This window comes from Lissotriton vulgaris, chromosome 2_1, assembly GCF_964263255.1.
Source record: "Lissotriton vulgaris chromosome 2_1, aLisVul1.2, whole genome shotgun sequence".
In the NCBI taxonomy this organism is placed as follows: Eukaryota; Metazoa; Chordata; class Amphibia; order Caudata; family Salamandridae; genus Lissotriton; species Lissotriton vulgaris.
Window position 1 is genome coordinate 840,307,846 of NC_141687.1, and position 16,835 is coordinate 840,324,680.

The 16,835-nt window shown below is 47.4% G+C and overlaps 1 protein-coding gene across 1 annotated transcript in view; it reads right to left on the reverse strand.

Moving 5' to 3' along the window:
* The window catches only part of SH3BP4 (SH3 domain binding protein 4), a 134,709-nt gene extending 125,374 nt beyond the window's left edge, over positions 1 to 9,335 (reverse strand). Inside the window, exon 1 of the mRNA XM_086956287.1 lies at positions 8,974 to 9,335. The gene's annotated coding sequence lies outside the window, so the exon portion shown is untranslated. The remainder of the gene's footprint in view (positions 1 to 8,973) is intronic.
* Positions 9,336 to 16,835: the final 7,500 nt, after the last annotated feature.

Below are 16,835 nucleotides of genomic sequence, written 5' to 3' on the forward strand. Positions count from 1 at the left end.
ACCCTAGCAAGTGCTCCAGCCAATTTGCTTACAGTGGTCAAGCCACTCATCAAACCTTCAACACGCTTGTTCCATAGCTGCAGCTCCCATCCTCCCTAAAACATGCCGTTTGGTAAACCTACAATACCAGACAGTAGTCTGCAAAAAACCCTAACGCACTACAAAGACAAGGCTTTGGTGTAACATGTGCTGTTCTAAAACTTTAGAACACAGATGGAGCAGTAGAGAGGCAGCTCAAGGATAATATTCGAAAGTGTATGCACGGAAAGGGGTGACTGGATATATGGATGCAGTAGAATAGCAAGGGTGACATGAGCCATAATGCAGGCAAGGAAAATGGGCCCTGGGAATCCTGACTGAGTAGGAAAATGCAGCCATAAGGGTCTTATGGGACACTTACCTTCCTGAGCCCTGGTGCCACTCAACCTGCTGCACCAATAGTAACTACGCCCCTGGCTGAAGGAATGTTTTCATAGTCTCCCAGTAAGATTGGCAGGAAAAAGAGATAGCGTAACGATAATTATTTCAAACGGAAGACGGCTAATCCAGTAAATCCGACTTGTCATTATTACCTCAGACTAAAATAATAAATAATGCCTGCTATAGTAAAAAAAAAAAACACATAAAACAATTGCTTTCTGGGTAGAATGCATTGATGAGATAAAGAATACAACATGTGAAGAGTGAGTGTACTTGAAATGTGCAACAGTCAAGCAGGGATTGCAATGCACGCACTCCTTAGGTGGTGAAGCAATACACCAAACATCCACTCGCATGAGGTGAAAATTCTTCGGTTGAAGGAGCGAAGGCCCTCACCATGATAATTCGAAGAATTGTTATCAGTAAGTTATACAGACGTCTATGCTGTCCAACCAGACCGAAAACATGATTTTATAATGAAAAATGCGACCAGGAGTAGTCGAAAGCTTAGAAAAATTCTAGGTACGGTAGCTCCCATTTTTCCTGATAAGAAAAAAAAAAAAGCCGACCAAAATGCATTGGGGTACTTAAGATCCATCAGTGAGGCCAGCATAAAAGACACATGGGAATAATAATACAGATCAAGTTAAGGTAAACCTGGAGACCATTGTGGCAGGCCAGTGCTATACAGAGATCTTCAGCTGCACTGGAACTCAATGTCTTTATGCGAAATCCCCAACTGCACGAGACCCTTGATAAATATTTACAAATTAAAAACACACACAACATATGATGTGTTTTTTTTTTATATCTGACACTGGAGAGCAGGCAGGGAAGCAAGTCTTTTTCTTTCTCTCTAGACCCAACACTCTGCCCTTTTGTGCTGACATTAAACCAGCAGATGTGTGCCTTCCATCGCCTCCCTAACCTGTTCCTAAAATCCGGATCAGTTTGACAAATGGGTCTTCACCACAGCAAAGGGCCTACACACACACATATGGGTAGGCGTGGGTGCCGATATACAGTGCTGTCTTCACGCATCGGAGGCAGAGTCCTGAGGGCACAAAACCTGTACCATTGTCTTAGCAAGAGACTAGAATTACTGTCCTATTCCACGGCACTTGTTGCAGCATATTCTCCAATTAGCACAGACTCCCACGAGTAAGATTGCTCTGGCTGGCATAGTCGATGGTAAATCTGTAACTTCAGTGGATGCTCTAAGTTTCCATGGAGATAAAAGTGTCAAACAAGCAGACAATCTTTTAATGGAGGTTTTTCAAAAGCAGACAAATCTGGAGAAGCCCATCAGAAAATCCCCCCATAAAAACTATAAACAGACAGGGTCGCTGGGGCACAAATTCAGTACATTTTGAGTAGCACTCATTTTATCTGCAAAAGCACATTTTTGTGGAGGAGAAATTAGATCGGCTCTCAAATAGAAGGAATATTGTGCTTCTGTTCCTTTACAGATTGAGAGGCCCAATGAAGTTTAGATAACACTAAGAGAAATATGGACTATTCGAGGTAACAAAAATGGTTGCCAACTTCTGACAACAGCAGACACACTTGAAAGCAAACGGCAAGTTTAGAGAGGCTCATAAACTATGTAAAACGTAAAGAGCAACTTTGGGTAGTTTCCTTTTAATAAATAAAATAAATGTATCTACCAGTCATTGACAGATGTATGCGTTTCACTTGGAATGCTTAGAATTGTATGCTTAAAATGGAAGCTGCGTGGAGTCCTCTCTCACTTTTATATAACAAGCCCATGAACAAGTGTTACCCTGACAAAGACAGGAACTCGGTCAACATGTGTATTGTACGATGCGAGGTCTGGAATAGATTGTGTGGAATCTCAAACAAAGCGCATTGTCTCTTGTAGTTTACATTTCTCGGAGGTTCATGCATTACACGCCTCAAACCAAATCACCATGGATTTTTTTCCGTCCTGGGTGGCGCTAGTTATAAAGGTTTGTTTTCAAGAACGAGCTTAAAAAGGCACAAGCATAAAAAGCAAACATCCGAGGAAAAGGCACCAGCATAAAAAGCAAACAGCAGAGGAAAACATCAGTAATGCCGGCTCCGAAAAACGAGCTCAGAAGAGCCCTGTTTTACACACTGAGATCACAGTTGAGTATTATGGGGAAAATTGGCTGGGACAAAAGATTCCGGCGCGGAAGCCTAGCAACCAGCACCATAACGTCCACCGTACGAAGACAAATGGGTTTGTTTGGGCGCAGAAAGGTGTTGGGGTGGATAAATGGAGATTTGAAACCTATTGCAGAGACTTACTCTTTGTGATGAAATGGGGAAGTGTGGAAATGGGGAACAAAGAACCAGAACCCTTCGAACATGAAGGGCTTCATAACGTAGATGTGATAGGCTGTCATGGGCATGCGTTTATTACTAAATAGACTTTGCTCTATCTGGAGGTGAGCAATGTGTTTTTGAGTTACATTTAAACAAAGGTGCAAATTCCTATTAAGTTGGTATTTCTGTCTGCTACTTCATCAAGCAGCCAAGAAAATGGCTTTTAGACATCTACTGAACTGGTTATTTAATTTTAACAGTATGTTTTCAAAACGAAAGCAGTAGAAACTGCCTTGGTTTTTTTAAACTCTACCTTTGTAGTTTAGTGTGTAAAAATGCATATGCTAACGCCATGACAAATTACCTTTATTCAATCAAGAGGCGTTCGCTCGGGAGAGAGGCCCCAGGGTCGAACGGACTCTTGATTGGGCACCAGCAACAAAACTTTGGGGGCTGCTGAAATTACCTTTGATATTAAAAAAGCAAATCCAATTTTCCTGCTCCATTTTTCTAGTGACTACATCAAGGGTGCAATTAGCCAACTGCCTGAATACCAAGCTATCACTCGCATACATATTTCTTGAATGAAACTTCTCAAATCTAGTTTAAAAAAAAATAATCTGTGAAGCTTAGGGCACACAAGTAATTTTTGCCAAGAAGATATATATTGTCTGCAATACAATTGTGACATTGCTACCTGGAAATAAGAAACACATTAACACTAGAGCTCAGGCTTATTTTTTAATCAAAATCAGGGGAAGAATGTCTATGCAGTGTGTGCCTCAGTGGTTAAATCTTATGACCACCTCCTTTTTAAACTGTGCTCTCCTCACTACATATTTAAATGTACCAGTGTAGGGATGCAGGGTTTGGGGAGTTAAAGGTAGGTGGGTCCGTTGTCGCAGCCCTGTCATGTGCCGCACCTGTCCCCACGCACCCCACTGACCCAGCTTGACCATTGAATAATGCACGCAATGCGTGGAAACCAAAATAGCTCAGAGGTCAGCGTGGGTTCATTTGAATTTTTTGTACTAGCGAATGGATTCGTTCTGTTTTGATGAGAGTTGGAGGATGGCAGGAGGCCGGCTTATTTCACAGAGCAGTTATGGACTTTCATTGTGAGAGAGTAACCTGCACGCTGAATTTAAACATACAGAGGGAGTATGCAGCTAACTGCAAAATTGTTGTTGGTGGCCTTGCGCCAATGTGCCTTCGCCACCAAGGATTCTTGACCCAATTCCACGAGGGCTGGGGACAGCAGTCCCTGGATTTTTCATATGCCCACCTCGTGTGTGACAGTGTTCCTGTACTGCAGCACACAGAGCAGCCCCGCAAAGACGTATAGGAATTAGGATATCTTGGCCATGGCCCCATTGTAATGTAATGTAATTTGTACTTGTAAAGCGCACTAATACCCCAACTGGGATGTCCCGGCGCTGCAACGCATACCGCTGTGGAACCCTTGCTGGCTTATCCCTGTGAAATGTCCATTCCTGGGCACCCCCAAGGTGAAGCCAAGCATCCCAGCGCGGTTGGGTTCGTTGTGGAGATTAAGCAAGCTATTGCCCAGAGTTGCAGCGTGGGACCCATGATTAGAGTAGGCACAGAGGCACAATTATCAGGTCTGAGGAAATTGAGCCCAAGACACGCCGAGGCGGGAATTGAACCCTGGTCCCGGCCCAGACCTCTTCATCAGGGTCTGCCACTAACCATTGAGAAACACTTCTCCACATTGCTATTGCGCAGTCAGTTCGCCATGAGGCAGCATGGAGGAGGTGAGCCATCCGAGCCCAAAGCAGGACCCATGAGTTCAGCTGGATTTCCAGCTGTGACCAATCTCCCTACTGTCTCTGCAGCCCACTGACCTATTTGAACCAGGTACAAGGGAAAGCGAACCCATAGAAAGGTTCTGGTTGTCTTTTTAGATCCAAGCACTGTGTTTAGCCTTAAAACTGGCCAACAAACGTCTTGTAAAAGAGGATGAAGACCGCTCCTAATTTAAATGTGCATGTCTTACCCTGCGGAAGTGTACCACTTTAATCCAATTGAATAAATCACTGACTGGCGGTTAAAAAAATGGGTAATATCTATGCAGGAACGAAGAAACATTATTAAGCCGCCTAGCTACAATAGCATTAGTGAACCAAGAGGCAAGTCGGCTGTCATGTACCCACTTACATTTCACCTACATTATTATTAGAGATGAAGCAACATCAAAGTCTATTAAAGCATCAACATGAGAGACGCTTGTACAGCACACACCCTGAGCCAAATTATTTCAATGAGCTCTCGGATGCAATAATCAAGGAAAAGGCAGAACGGCAAAGTAATTTGTTCAAGCAGGAAAGCCCAGATTGAACACCGGTTCCCTGGTTACAAGCGGTGTAATTCAGCCACTGGACGCGAGTCTTATTCTCTGTCCTGTTTAACCCAAAGGATCACACACAATTTTTATTCCTTTAGGTGCACTGTATCACCTAAATTCACATATCAAAAGCTAGCAGACAAGAGGTTTTCCAAAATAAAAAAAAATACAATTTAGGAAATGGCAGGGTGCTCTATCTGCCTGTTGAAATCACCCTCTTACCCTGACTTAGCACAGTGACTGATTTCAGGAGAGGTGTAACACCTCAGTGAAAGCAACCATACTACTCCCAACGTTACATGTCTTCACAGAGACAAAAAGATAAGTGCACAGCTTGGCTGTTAACAGACACAGTCACAGGTGAGTGTAGGCTTTGTGATTTTTTTGTTACCACATGTGGAGCATGATCGAAGACACCGTAAATCTACTCGTAGAGGAAAGCAATGCTAGGAATTTTTCAGATTGCACAACAGACTGTTTGAAGTCCCTCTCCCATAACTTTCATAGCACTCCGCAGGCGCTTCAGTATCAGTCCATCTGCTCACTCGCCCTCAATAAGGCGTAGCCCAGCACCTCCTCTACTGCAAGGGAATGCTATTTATAATTGTAATTAAGAACTGCAGCTTGAACAGCAGTTCAACTTCATCCAATGTGTGCAAGAGAGAGAGTGCGTGTGGAATCTTCATAATAGCCCGTCCTGCTTGTTTTATCGGCGCCCCCTTAAAAAACCAATTCTATGGATGCCCATGGAGAGAAAAAATATTAAACTATTATTTTGCCGAAGCAAATAACGAGTTGGTAAATCTGAATGAGCAGCAGAATTATTTAGTGATACTTTTTTGCTTGCAAATTTTACCACTATAATAGTTTGTTTTTAATTCAATAATAGTTGCACTTCTACTGAGGAGAAACGTGACTTAAGTGCATATTTATAGGATTAGCCCTCAAAAATTCCCCAGAGGGATCTCCGGCCTTTGGACTCAGAATAGAGGGTATATGAACTTGGAGCAAGGGTGTGCAAACACAAAACTACACCAGATGCTCCCAGCAAAAGCATAATTTCTTTATTCTTCGTCAGTTGCGACTTAAAGATAACCCTGGGTCAGCCAGCTGTCCATCAATGATTAGGAAGGGGTTTGTGTCGTCTCTGAAACTGATGCAAAGGTTGTCATATGCGGAAGAGAACAGCGAGCATGTTTGCGCTTGAGCGAGGATAGTTGAGGGTTGATACTAAAGTGGGAGAGAAGAGTTGAACCCCTGGAATCCCCAAGGATAGGAGAGGATCAGCTACATCCCTTCCAAGTAGAATTCACGCTACAAACTGAATCACCTGCCGTAAATAAGCAAGTCTATTAAAACTGAAATTAATTTAGCCAGTGGTCGAACTGCATACACCAATAGGGGAACTGTGATCCTGAGCACAAGAATGGGAGCGAGGCCACTGACTGTGTGGACAGGATCAGACAATTAAAAAGAGCAAACTATACTGTAACTAAATTGTTGGCCCTTCCTAGAGGTATCAGCATCTCAAACAAAAAAGCATAACCTAAAAGAAAAACAAATCCAAGTTAAGCAATCTTCACATTGCTGGAGACCCCATACTTTTCCTTCAACCGGAGGCAAATAAAGGTCGTTGTCGTCGCCCATGCAATAAAAAGTTTATTCTTTGACAAAGAGGTATGGGAACTATTTTAATAAAATTACAAAACATTAGGAACGCTGTTCCCAATAGACCACGCCCACTTCATGCTCTGAAAGGAGTTTGTGTTTAACGACAGATGAACATTAAAAGTTACAGCCCGCTCCAAAAGGGTCCATTCTGAAGGCCTGTGGGCGATTTCCGTACATACATCCTTGCATCAGGTACGCCCCCTCAAGCGCTGCCGCACTGCTGGCGCTGTTTGTACAAGTAGTTTACAGATTATTTTCATCAAAAAGGTGCACGGAGCTTACATGTAAAAATATGTAGCAAGGAGCTTCGCCTTTTCCTGTGAACAGGACACGCTGGGTTCAGGCGCTCCGTTATGCGGCCTCAAGCCGGGCCAGGCCGGTGATTCAGCCTGGTGTTTACAACCCACACTTCCGAGGAAGTGGAAGAGAGCCTTATAAAGAAAGGTTAATCTGCATTCCTTTCCCAAGGGCTTTCTCCTGGTGGCCCGAGCACTGTGCGGACATTTATATCAGAACAGGAGGCAGACATGTTTGATGCTGCGCTAGTCCGAACAGACACAGGATTCTGTTAAGGAGAACTTTTCTGTAGTAAAAAATAAAGATCAATATTCCGTAGAACTGAGGCTTTTAAGAGGTGGCTATGGCGTACAGTCAGTCGCCCCTTCTCCCAGCTGGCGGCCAAGACCTGGAAGCACCGCCCTCTGCACCTCAGAGCCTCACCATCGCTCCAGCAATTCAGGAAGGATCTTAAGACATGGATATTCAACCAATATGGGAACAAGCAGCATGATCCCACAGCGCCTCGAGGCCCTCACGGGCGAAGCAGCCGTGCTCTACAAATCCTGATTGATTGATGCAGTGCTTCGACGCCTTGTCTGGGGTAGTAAGCACTATGAGACAACAGGTACCTGGGTTCAGGCACATATAGGAGGCGAGTGTATTTCAGCACAGGGGTGGCTTCGGAACATGGAGAGATAGATGCCTTACCAGGGGGTCCTAGAAACGGGGCGTATCTGTCAATTGTGCAGCAAGTGCAGTAGCGCCAAACCCCAGGAGAGTGAGGGCTCTGCACCCAAGATACACGTGCACAATTGGCCAGGGATCAATTTACATATTTGTATTAGAACCAACTGCGATGCTACTACGCCAACACATTGGACTAACAAAGTTTACATTATGCAGAAAGAGTCGAGGCAAGGAATCGTACCCTAGTTGGAGAGGTGGGTGAAAAACCGCACACCATGAGGTTTCATAAGAGTCTGTAGAATGCACAGAGATGCAAGAGCAAACACTGAACTTGTCTTGAGAGCAAGTGCAGTTTGCAGTGTTTAACACCAGCGGAGAACGGGCAGCATAGTAGAGCCTGGTGGTTATTAGCCATCAGTCACTATTACAAATGGACGTAAGAATGTCCTTTCGTTTGCAATCAAGCGCACATTATACAGGTGTTCAGGCTGCGTGGTCCAGATGGGTCGAACATCACGAGGCGCAACTGAAATATAATGTAGGCTCGACGACAAACTATCACAGCAGAACATTGAATGTGCATGCACAGCAGAGCCGGGTTTTCGAGTCGCGTGCTGTGCCACCCCCACCGCATTTTCCTACCCCAAACCTCCCTACACCTTCCAGTAATTCATAAAATGCAAAGGTGCTTTTAGAGTGTGGGCACATAGTCTTATGGGAAGTGCCACAAGGATGGAGTGGTGCACCTAAGCGCTATCGAAGAGCATAAACGGTATTTACAAACACCTCGCCACTGACGTAACACCATAAGCTGAATGAACAAATTATGTACAAAGCAAGACGTCGTTATTAAAAGCCCGCTGGCCACCTCCGAGTGAAGTGGAAAAGGCAAAAGAAATATGTGGAGCTATGGGCCAGAAAGTGAATACTTAATACTACCAATTGAACTTTGGAGAAAAGTCGTGACAGAAAACTAGCAGCCCTCGAATTACGGGCATGGCAATTGAACCTGCAGCCATTTAACACGTAATAAGTAGAATAAACAGGAACCAATAGAAATACAAACTAGGTAACAATGGGAAATAACTGCCGCAAGGGGAGAAACAAGAGAGAGCGAGACCAATACACTGTAACACTAAAGTAACCGCTGACACTGGCTTGGAGCGTATGGCTTAGGTATGGTTGCGGTGAGAATGAACGGTGCATTGAAGCGCGCGTCCAGTTGAGGTTTCTGTGCTTACCGGGTTACTCCCAAGCTGCTCCAGCTCTTCTTAGATTACAGCCACATCCAGAGGCCTGTGCAGTGGGAGGGTGTCGGGGGCTGCGCTGCTCTCCCTCCACGGTGACTGTGTCGAGGCTTTCCCGTTGATAACTCCTGCCTGCGGCGCTGCCAATCATGTCCCAGGTGCTGCTGCTGGCACTGAGAGCAGCGGGTCACCCCCCTCTGCACATGCACTGTGGCTCCAGCGGTGCAGCCCTGCTACGGCTACACTGTGTGGCTGGCAGTGGGTTCTCCGGGCTAGCGGTGCGCGTGGATGAGTGCACCGCCTCAGCTGCTGGCTGACTTCCCTCTAGCTTCTTTCTGCTGTGTGTGATCAACGCCGCCAGCCCTACATCAGGGGCGGAGCTTAAGCAGTGACATCACAGCCTCCACACATACTCGCCTGGGAACCAGTGTGGTGCGGTAACAAGCTCCCGGCTCAAATTCCAAATAGGAGGGGCCTAGCCTGAGTGGACACCCAGGCGGCGTTGTTAACTCAGACAGGGGTGGGATGAGCCATGAAAATAGTAAAAGGACAAAAGAGTGACAGAACCAGCGGCCATCTTGGACGTGTGATCTTGCGCATTCACTGCTCAAAGGTATAAGTATAATTGCTCATCGCTGTCGGGAGGAAACACTTGTCATTTACGTAAGCTCACATTCTGGGAAAAAAGGTGCAGCGCACATGCGAGGTAAGGTGCTGTACCAACGTAGCAGTGCTTTCGCTGTAGAAATTCTGCATACCACCACTGCATACAACATATTGAATTAGCTATGGGACTGAAAGCCCAACAACATTTTTATGTGACTTATTAGTAAACATATATGTATTACATTTAATAGTGGTTTTACGCAAATAAAGCGAAATACACAAAAGATGGTGAGAAAAATGCTTGGAAATAGCCTAAACCAGTAGCATTCTAAACCATCGTTTTGTGCCCCTCTATCTAGAAGCTTGCCTAATACAAATCAGTACATTATCAAATGCAAATATTATGAAATATGATAACATGAAATGCCAAGACACATTGATGGTGACAAAATGTAACACATTTTAAATATGTGCTTAAGAAAGACATTTCCAGTTCGAAAAGGGGGGGGGGGGGGGGGGGGGGGGGGGGTGACGGTCGGGGTGTGACGGTCGGGCTGGGGTGCAGCCAATGCTTCTCCCAGCCACCATTTTGTCCTTGGTGACCTGGTGGCTGGGAGCGTTAGTTAGGGAACTTTTTGCAGTTTGGATTGGTTTAGTTAGGCCATTCGTTCTTTGTAGAGTTTCTGGTTTGTTCAAAATGATGTTGTCTGAAGATGTCCGTGTACTTGAGGCCCTTTGGCTTTTAAGCGAGGCCGGCCGGAAGGATTTAGTCATGGGCAGGCCTCGGCAGGTGTAGCCGCGGTAGTGGCGGCTTGCACGTCACCGAAATGGCCTTGGTTGGTGGCGGCAGTTGAAGGGGCTGCCCACGTTTGTGGAAGTCGGCCCGGTGCGGTGGGATCGGCAGGAAGGCCTGGTGTGCTCGGAGCTGGTAAGTGCTGGGCTCCGGGAGGGCGGGAGAGTTGCGGGCCGGGGGAGCGCTTCAGGCGTGTTAGAGTGTGAGCCGGTGGCCGCTTAAATGAAGGAGCAGCGGGTTCTGTCGGCGCCCACGCGTGTTGTGAAGCGCGGTGGCGGCTGCGCTGGAAAGAGGCGCTCGGCGTCTCTTTCTGCCTGTCGGGTGGCAGAGTCAGTGGTGGGTGAGTAGCGGGAGGAGGGCAGTGTGGTCCCACCCGGCACCCCAATGCTGTTAGATTGGTCCCAGGGGGGGGGTAGCGGCACGGTTTGATGCCCTCTGTTAAGATCGAGGCAATGCCAGGTGCGAGCAGGAGAGTTGTGGGGGAGCCCCTAAGACAGAGGTCCCCCCGAGGGTCTCCAGGGCTTATATTGAGGTCAGAGGTACGTGTGGTGGAGGGGAATGGGCCACGGAGGCAAGGGCCGCAGTTGGGGCGGAGCAGTTGGGCATGGGGCAACAGGGTACAGAGGCAAGGGTGGCTACATGGCGGGGAAGGTAGGGGTGAGAGGGACATATATTTAGTCCTCTTCTTTTTTCCCCTTCTCCACCTAGGAGGAAAGCTTTTTCAGTAGGGGGTAGCTCACCTGGGGGGGGGGGGGGGCACCGGTCAGGGGGGTGGGGGGAGTTGCAGCCATTTGGGGGGTTCAAGCTCAGGTTTCTGAGGAGGAAGGAGGTGAAGGGGGAGCATATGGGCTGTGTAATGAGGATCTGGTCACAGCGGTGGGGGTCAAGCTTCGGAGGGTCTAGATGTTTTCCCATCTTGGGGGGAAGGAGTGCGGGACCTGGAAGAAGGTGGTCACAGCGAGTTGTTTGCCTGCCATCGGAGCGAGAGCGCGCAAAGAGGTGATGGGAAGGTAAAAAGTTTGGAGGGGGCCCGGTGGGACTCTGCGGGGTCTGTTGTGGGGGTGGGGAGGGATTTTCAGGTGGCGACGGTTTCTTCACCATCGGCGCAGGTGAGGTTGGAATGGAGTGAAGGTGGGCTGGAGGGGGACTCCTCCCCCCCAGTTTGTCCATGGGTAAGTAAGGGTAGTTCGCTGGGTATAGGTCGAGGCAGCACTGGGGCAGGAGTGGGTGCCTTTGGGAGCGGACAGGTGATTACGCTAGTAAGTTTGTGGTGAGGCCCCAGCACACCAGTCCAACATTTTTCTTTACAGGTTAGGGAACGTCGCGGGACACCAGACTCGGTAGGGCGAGGTGCGGCCCAACTGCGCCGAGGAGAAGGGAGGGTGGAGCCCAGAGCGGCACATTCCGTACCGGCAGGGGATCCCGATGCGGCCAGCGCACGAAGGTCCAGCGCGACCTCGCTGGCCCCGACAACCAGCAGGACCCGCTGGTCAGCGGGTCCAATGGATAGGAGCCTTCAAGACACTCAACGCAAGGGGGAGTATCGGCGGGTACAGCCGGCTCCCCCACATGGAGCATTGTCAGTGGCCGCTAGGGCTGGTGTCAGCAGTGTTGAGTCGGCTAAGGCCCGGAGTGTGGTTTTGTGTCTGATCCTCTACAGGTAGAGGAAACAGTGGTATTGGATTACGATGATGACAGCACCGAGGAAGGGGAGTTGAGGGACAATGGGGGGGGGGTGCCTTCTCATATGTCTCCTAGTGTTTTTCAGGCAATGCAGGCGGTGCAGCCCAGGAGGGCGGTGTCGTTGGGAGCCAGGAGAGAGTACGGCTCCCTGGTGAGGGCTCCTCGAACGGTGGACCCAGCTGAACAGTTGGGATAGAGATCGGCGTCAGGTCGGGCACCCTTGTTAGAGCCAGGTGAGAGTGTTGTCCCACGGGCCAAACCAAAGATGGTGTCGGTGGGGACAGGGGATGATGATGTACGGGAGGAGCTGGGTGGTAAGCTCCATAAGGGAAAACATGTTAAAGATCAGGGTGTGGGGACTGTTGATAACATAGCACCAGGCGCTAAAGTGGAGAGTGGGCTGAATACGGAGCCAGAAGTGGCAAGTAAAGACCCTGTTCCGAGCAAGGAGTTAAAGATTAAAAAGTTGCCATATATGGGTGTGACAAAGCCCCTGGGTGCACATCTGATGCTTGCCACGAAAGAGCGAATTTGGAAAGGGGAATATGTTGAAATTTTAAAGTCACTGCACAGAGAAGTGCGATCCAAAGAAGGGTCTAAAGAAGAGGAGTATGAGCTGGCCAAGCGGGCTAAGGTGCCGTTAACGATTGAAAATTGTACGGCAGCATTTCTAATATATGCCAGGGTATATTGCGAGAAGTTTCTTGAGCGCTGTGTGGCCATATTTAAATATATGGACGTGATTAGGAAAGCACAGATTACGGGGAGTGGATGTGCATCAGCACAGTATGACGAGGAATTCAGGGCCCGGATGGCGTGGGATCCAGAGGCAAAGTGGGGAGAATTGGATTCGGATCTATGGCAGCACACTATGGGGGCGTGAGTTGGGGGCAAGACTATATTCACAGCAAGCGGTTTACCTTTAGTGTACTGGCCCTTTCAAGGGAAACCCACCTGGGGAGGGGTGGGGATATCAACAGCCACTCAAGTTGGGTCAGGAACATGCAGGGAGTTTAATAAGGGCATGTTCATAAGGGAGTATTGTAGGTTCAAGCACAAGTGTTTACAGTGTGGAAAGAAACACCCTTTGGTTAGATGTTGGGGAGTCAAGCCGCAAGGAAATCAGCAGTGGCAGCAGACAGGTGGGAACACAGCAGGGCCTTCACAGCAGTTCCAAAGTGGTAGGGGAGCTAAGGGACCTCAGGGGGCTGGTCCCAAGGGCTCCTACACCAGTTAAGCTGGCTTCATAGAGGGCTGGTCTGCAGGATTATGAAGATTTGAGAGCCAAGTGGGTACTGTTTGAGGGTTTTGAAGAGGGATTTGGTTTGGGTTACAAAGGGCCTTGGCAGAGGCAGTGGGCAAAAAACTTGAAGTCAGCCTTTGAACATGTCAGTGGTACAGGACAAATTGGATAAGGAAGTGCGTGAAGGTAGGATGGCAGGTCCATTTCACGACTGGCCATTGGAAGACTTGATTGTGTCCCCGGTCGGGGTGGTGCCCAAAAAGGAAGTCGGGCAGTACAGACTAATACAACACCTATCGTGGCCTGAGGGGTTTTCTGTCAATGATTTTATTGACAAAGAGTCAGCCTCAGTGTCATATTCCTCAGTTGACGTTGCTATGTCACTGTTTGTGACTGCGGGCGCAACTGCAGAGATGGCGAAATGCGACATAAAATCTGAGTTTTGTTTGCTTCCCGTACACCCGGACGATTGGAATCTTTTGGGAATCCAATTTGATGGTCGTTGGTACGTGGACAAGGCGTTGCCGATGGGTTGTTCCATGTCTTGTGCTTTGTTTGAGTGTTTCAGTACTTTTTTACAGTGGTATTTCACACAGCACACTGGTCAGAGGCTGGTAACACACTAATTAGATGACTTAGTTTTTGTGGGTTCCCCGGGCTCAGCGGAGTGCCAGGTAGCACTGGACAGGTTCCATGAGCTTATGTGTGAGCTGGGTGTGCCTTAGCACCAGTAAAAACGATGGGTCCATGTACAACCATGTTTTTTTTTGGGCATCGAAATTGATTCAGTTGGAATGCAGGCAAGTCTGCCAGTTGGGAAGAAAGAGAAAATGTTGGATTTGTTGGAAGAAATGCTTGCAAAACATAAGGTGATAGTGAAGGATATACAGGTTTTGTTAGTTAATCTCAATTTTGCCTGCAGGGTAGTCAGGGCGGGGAGGACCTTTTGCTGGAGACTGGGGCATGCTTTGTCAGGACACCATCTGCCTCACCACCGTGTCCGCTTGTTGGCAGGGGTGAAGGAAGATCTGCGTATGTGGAGAACATTTCTGCATTCCTTTAATGGTATACCATTGGCCAGGGAAGTTGATTTTCAGTGGGATGTTCAGATCTTTTCAGATCCTGGAGGCACTCAGAGGATGTGATTCCGTTTCTGCTAGATTTGATTGGAAAAGGTCTTTCTAAGGTCACCATTGCTGGAAAATTGGCAGGTATTTCGTTTATGGGAAAGCTTTTGTGGGGTTATTCCCCTTCTGCGGGGGAGGTGGGGAGGAGAATGTTGGAATGTTGGGATAGGGAGCGGGGCAGGGCACGTTTGGCTCGTAGGCCGTTATCTTTGCAGACTTTGGCAAGCTTATTAGCAGTGTTACCTGCTGTTTGCAGAGATGGTTTTGAGGCATGTTTGTTTTCTACTCTCATGTTCTGGGTGTTTTTTGGAGCTTTTCGGGTTTCTGAGTTGTTGGGTTCCAGGTTGAGAGTAGGTATCCCTTGGCAAGATGTTTTCTTTGCTGAGAAGGGCGTTTATATTTGGTTGGCTTGCGCCAAAACAGATCAGAGAAGTCGTGGAAAGGGAGCTTGGTTGTAGGCAGCATCCCCGGTGTCTAAATGCCCCTTACATTGAGCTGGACTTTGAAGGAGACTATCTGGTGGGAAAAATAGTGAGAGGGTTTTTTGACATGCTGATGGGGGCAGGGTGACGGATTATCAATTGCGAATGGTGTTGCGTAAAGCTTTGAGACAGATAGGCCTGGATGGGGTTCAGTTTGGGACACATTCTTTTAGGATCGGGGCGGCAACAGAAGCTGGTAATCGAGGCTGGTCTAGGGGGGATATTATGCGACTTGGGCGCTGGTCATCCAACTGTTTTCAATGCTATGTGTGGAGCGATGCAGATGAAGTGCTTGCGTCAACCTCTTTTTTATGAAGCTTATATTGTTTTTTCTTGTTTCAGGTTCCGTAGCAGGCCCCCACTCTCCGGAGTTGACCATTTGGATAGTGGGGCATTCTTTTGTAAAATGGGCCCATGTTCAAGCTGGCAGTTGTTATTTCAGGAGAATATTGTGTTTTAATGAGCGCTTGTCTTAAATTGTTTGGAAGGGGAAAGTGGAGATGTTATGGAAGGAGTTGGTCCCGTCTTTGAACAAGTGGTTGGTGGGGGGGCAAATGTCCGGATCTTTTGTTAATACATCTGGGGGAGAATGACCTTTGTGGAGTAAAGAGTGTGGTTTTGTTAAGGGCCATAAAAAGAGATCTGGAGCTTTTGAAGGAGAAGTGGTCTGGCTGCCATGTTTTGTGGACCAAGCTTGTGCCGCACAGAGTTTGGAGGGGCACGCGGAATCCCAGGGCGATTGATAGGGCTCATAAGAAGGTCAATTTAGAAATTTCTAGATTCTGTAGGAGACTAGGATTTGGTAGGGTGTGCCATAGGGACATTACGTTTGAGTCTGTGGAGTTTTTCAGGAGCGATGGTGTCCATTTATCCCGGATGAGTATGGACCTCTATTTGTTGGAGGTGAGAGAAGTTCTGTCCAGGTGACTTAACGTGCAGGAACATTCGAGCATGGGCTAATTGAGCCTTTTTTCATGAACTATGGGATCAGTGGTATCTATCAGATGCTTGACCGTCTTGGTTGGGGGGGGGGTGGCAGAAAGGGGGGGTAGTCTCCTCCCCCCGGCTTTCTGGGTGGCGGGGATTTGGTGGAATTTTTGCCAGGGTTGGCAGAGTTTTTGTGTTGGCTAGTTTAAAGTTGGGTCATTGACAGTGATTGTTTGGGCAGGTTGATTGTTGGGGCACTTACAGAGGTTGGGTGATCGTTAAGTGGTGAAGGGGCAGGCAGGGGACTTTTGGTATAATAGATGTTTAGTTTTATATGCCTGTGTGTTATGCATTGAATTATGATATTGTATTTTAGTAATGTTGTAATGCTTGGGTAGGTGGCGGGTTTCAAATAACTGTTAGGGGCGTGGGAGGGGAGTAGGGGTCAGGTAATGTTTTATTTAGTGAGGTTTAGTTTTGTAAGGCATTGGCCGAGGAGTTTTTAATTGTTATGTGCACCTGTTCCAATAAAGCGGCCTTTTTCACACACAGAAGTTGTTTTTGCAGTCTGCTCCCCCCCACCCCTCCTTCCCAAATAGATATTAGTGTTTTTTCAGAAAATAGCTTTAAAAAATGTGTAGATGTTGCTATATGTGGTGTACACATTACGGGACGTAGGCACACTTCTATGCACTCAACAAGTGCTATTGCCTGAGCCAACCACCTTTAATTATACTTTTAGCCCACGCCATGGGCTGAAACATTGATATGTTGAAACAGGACAAGGGAACACACAAAACAACACATGTGCGTCTGTGCAAGCGTAAAAAGTACAGATATTTTTATCTTTTGTCTTAATGCATGTACTCACTGGTATCTCATTCTAAAATATGTGCACTCTTGATAAATAAGTTGTATGCTTTTAAATATGCACGTAAATAATGCATGCTACAAAATTTGGTGCCTTTTTAACCTCTTCGATGCTCATGACGTCT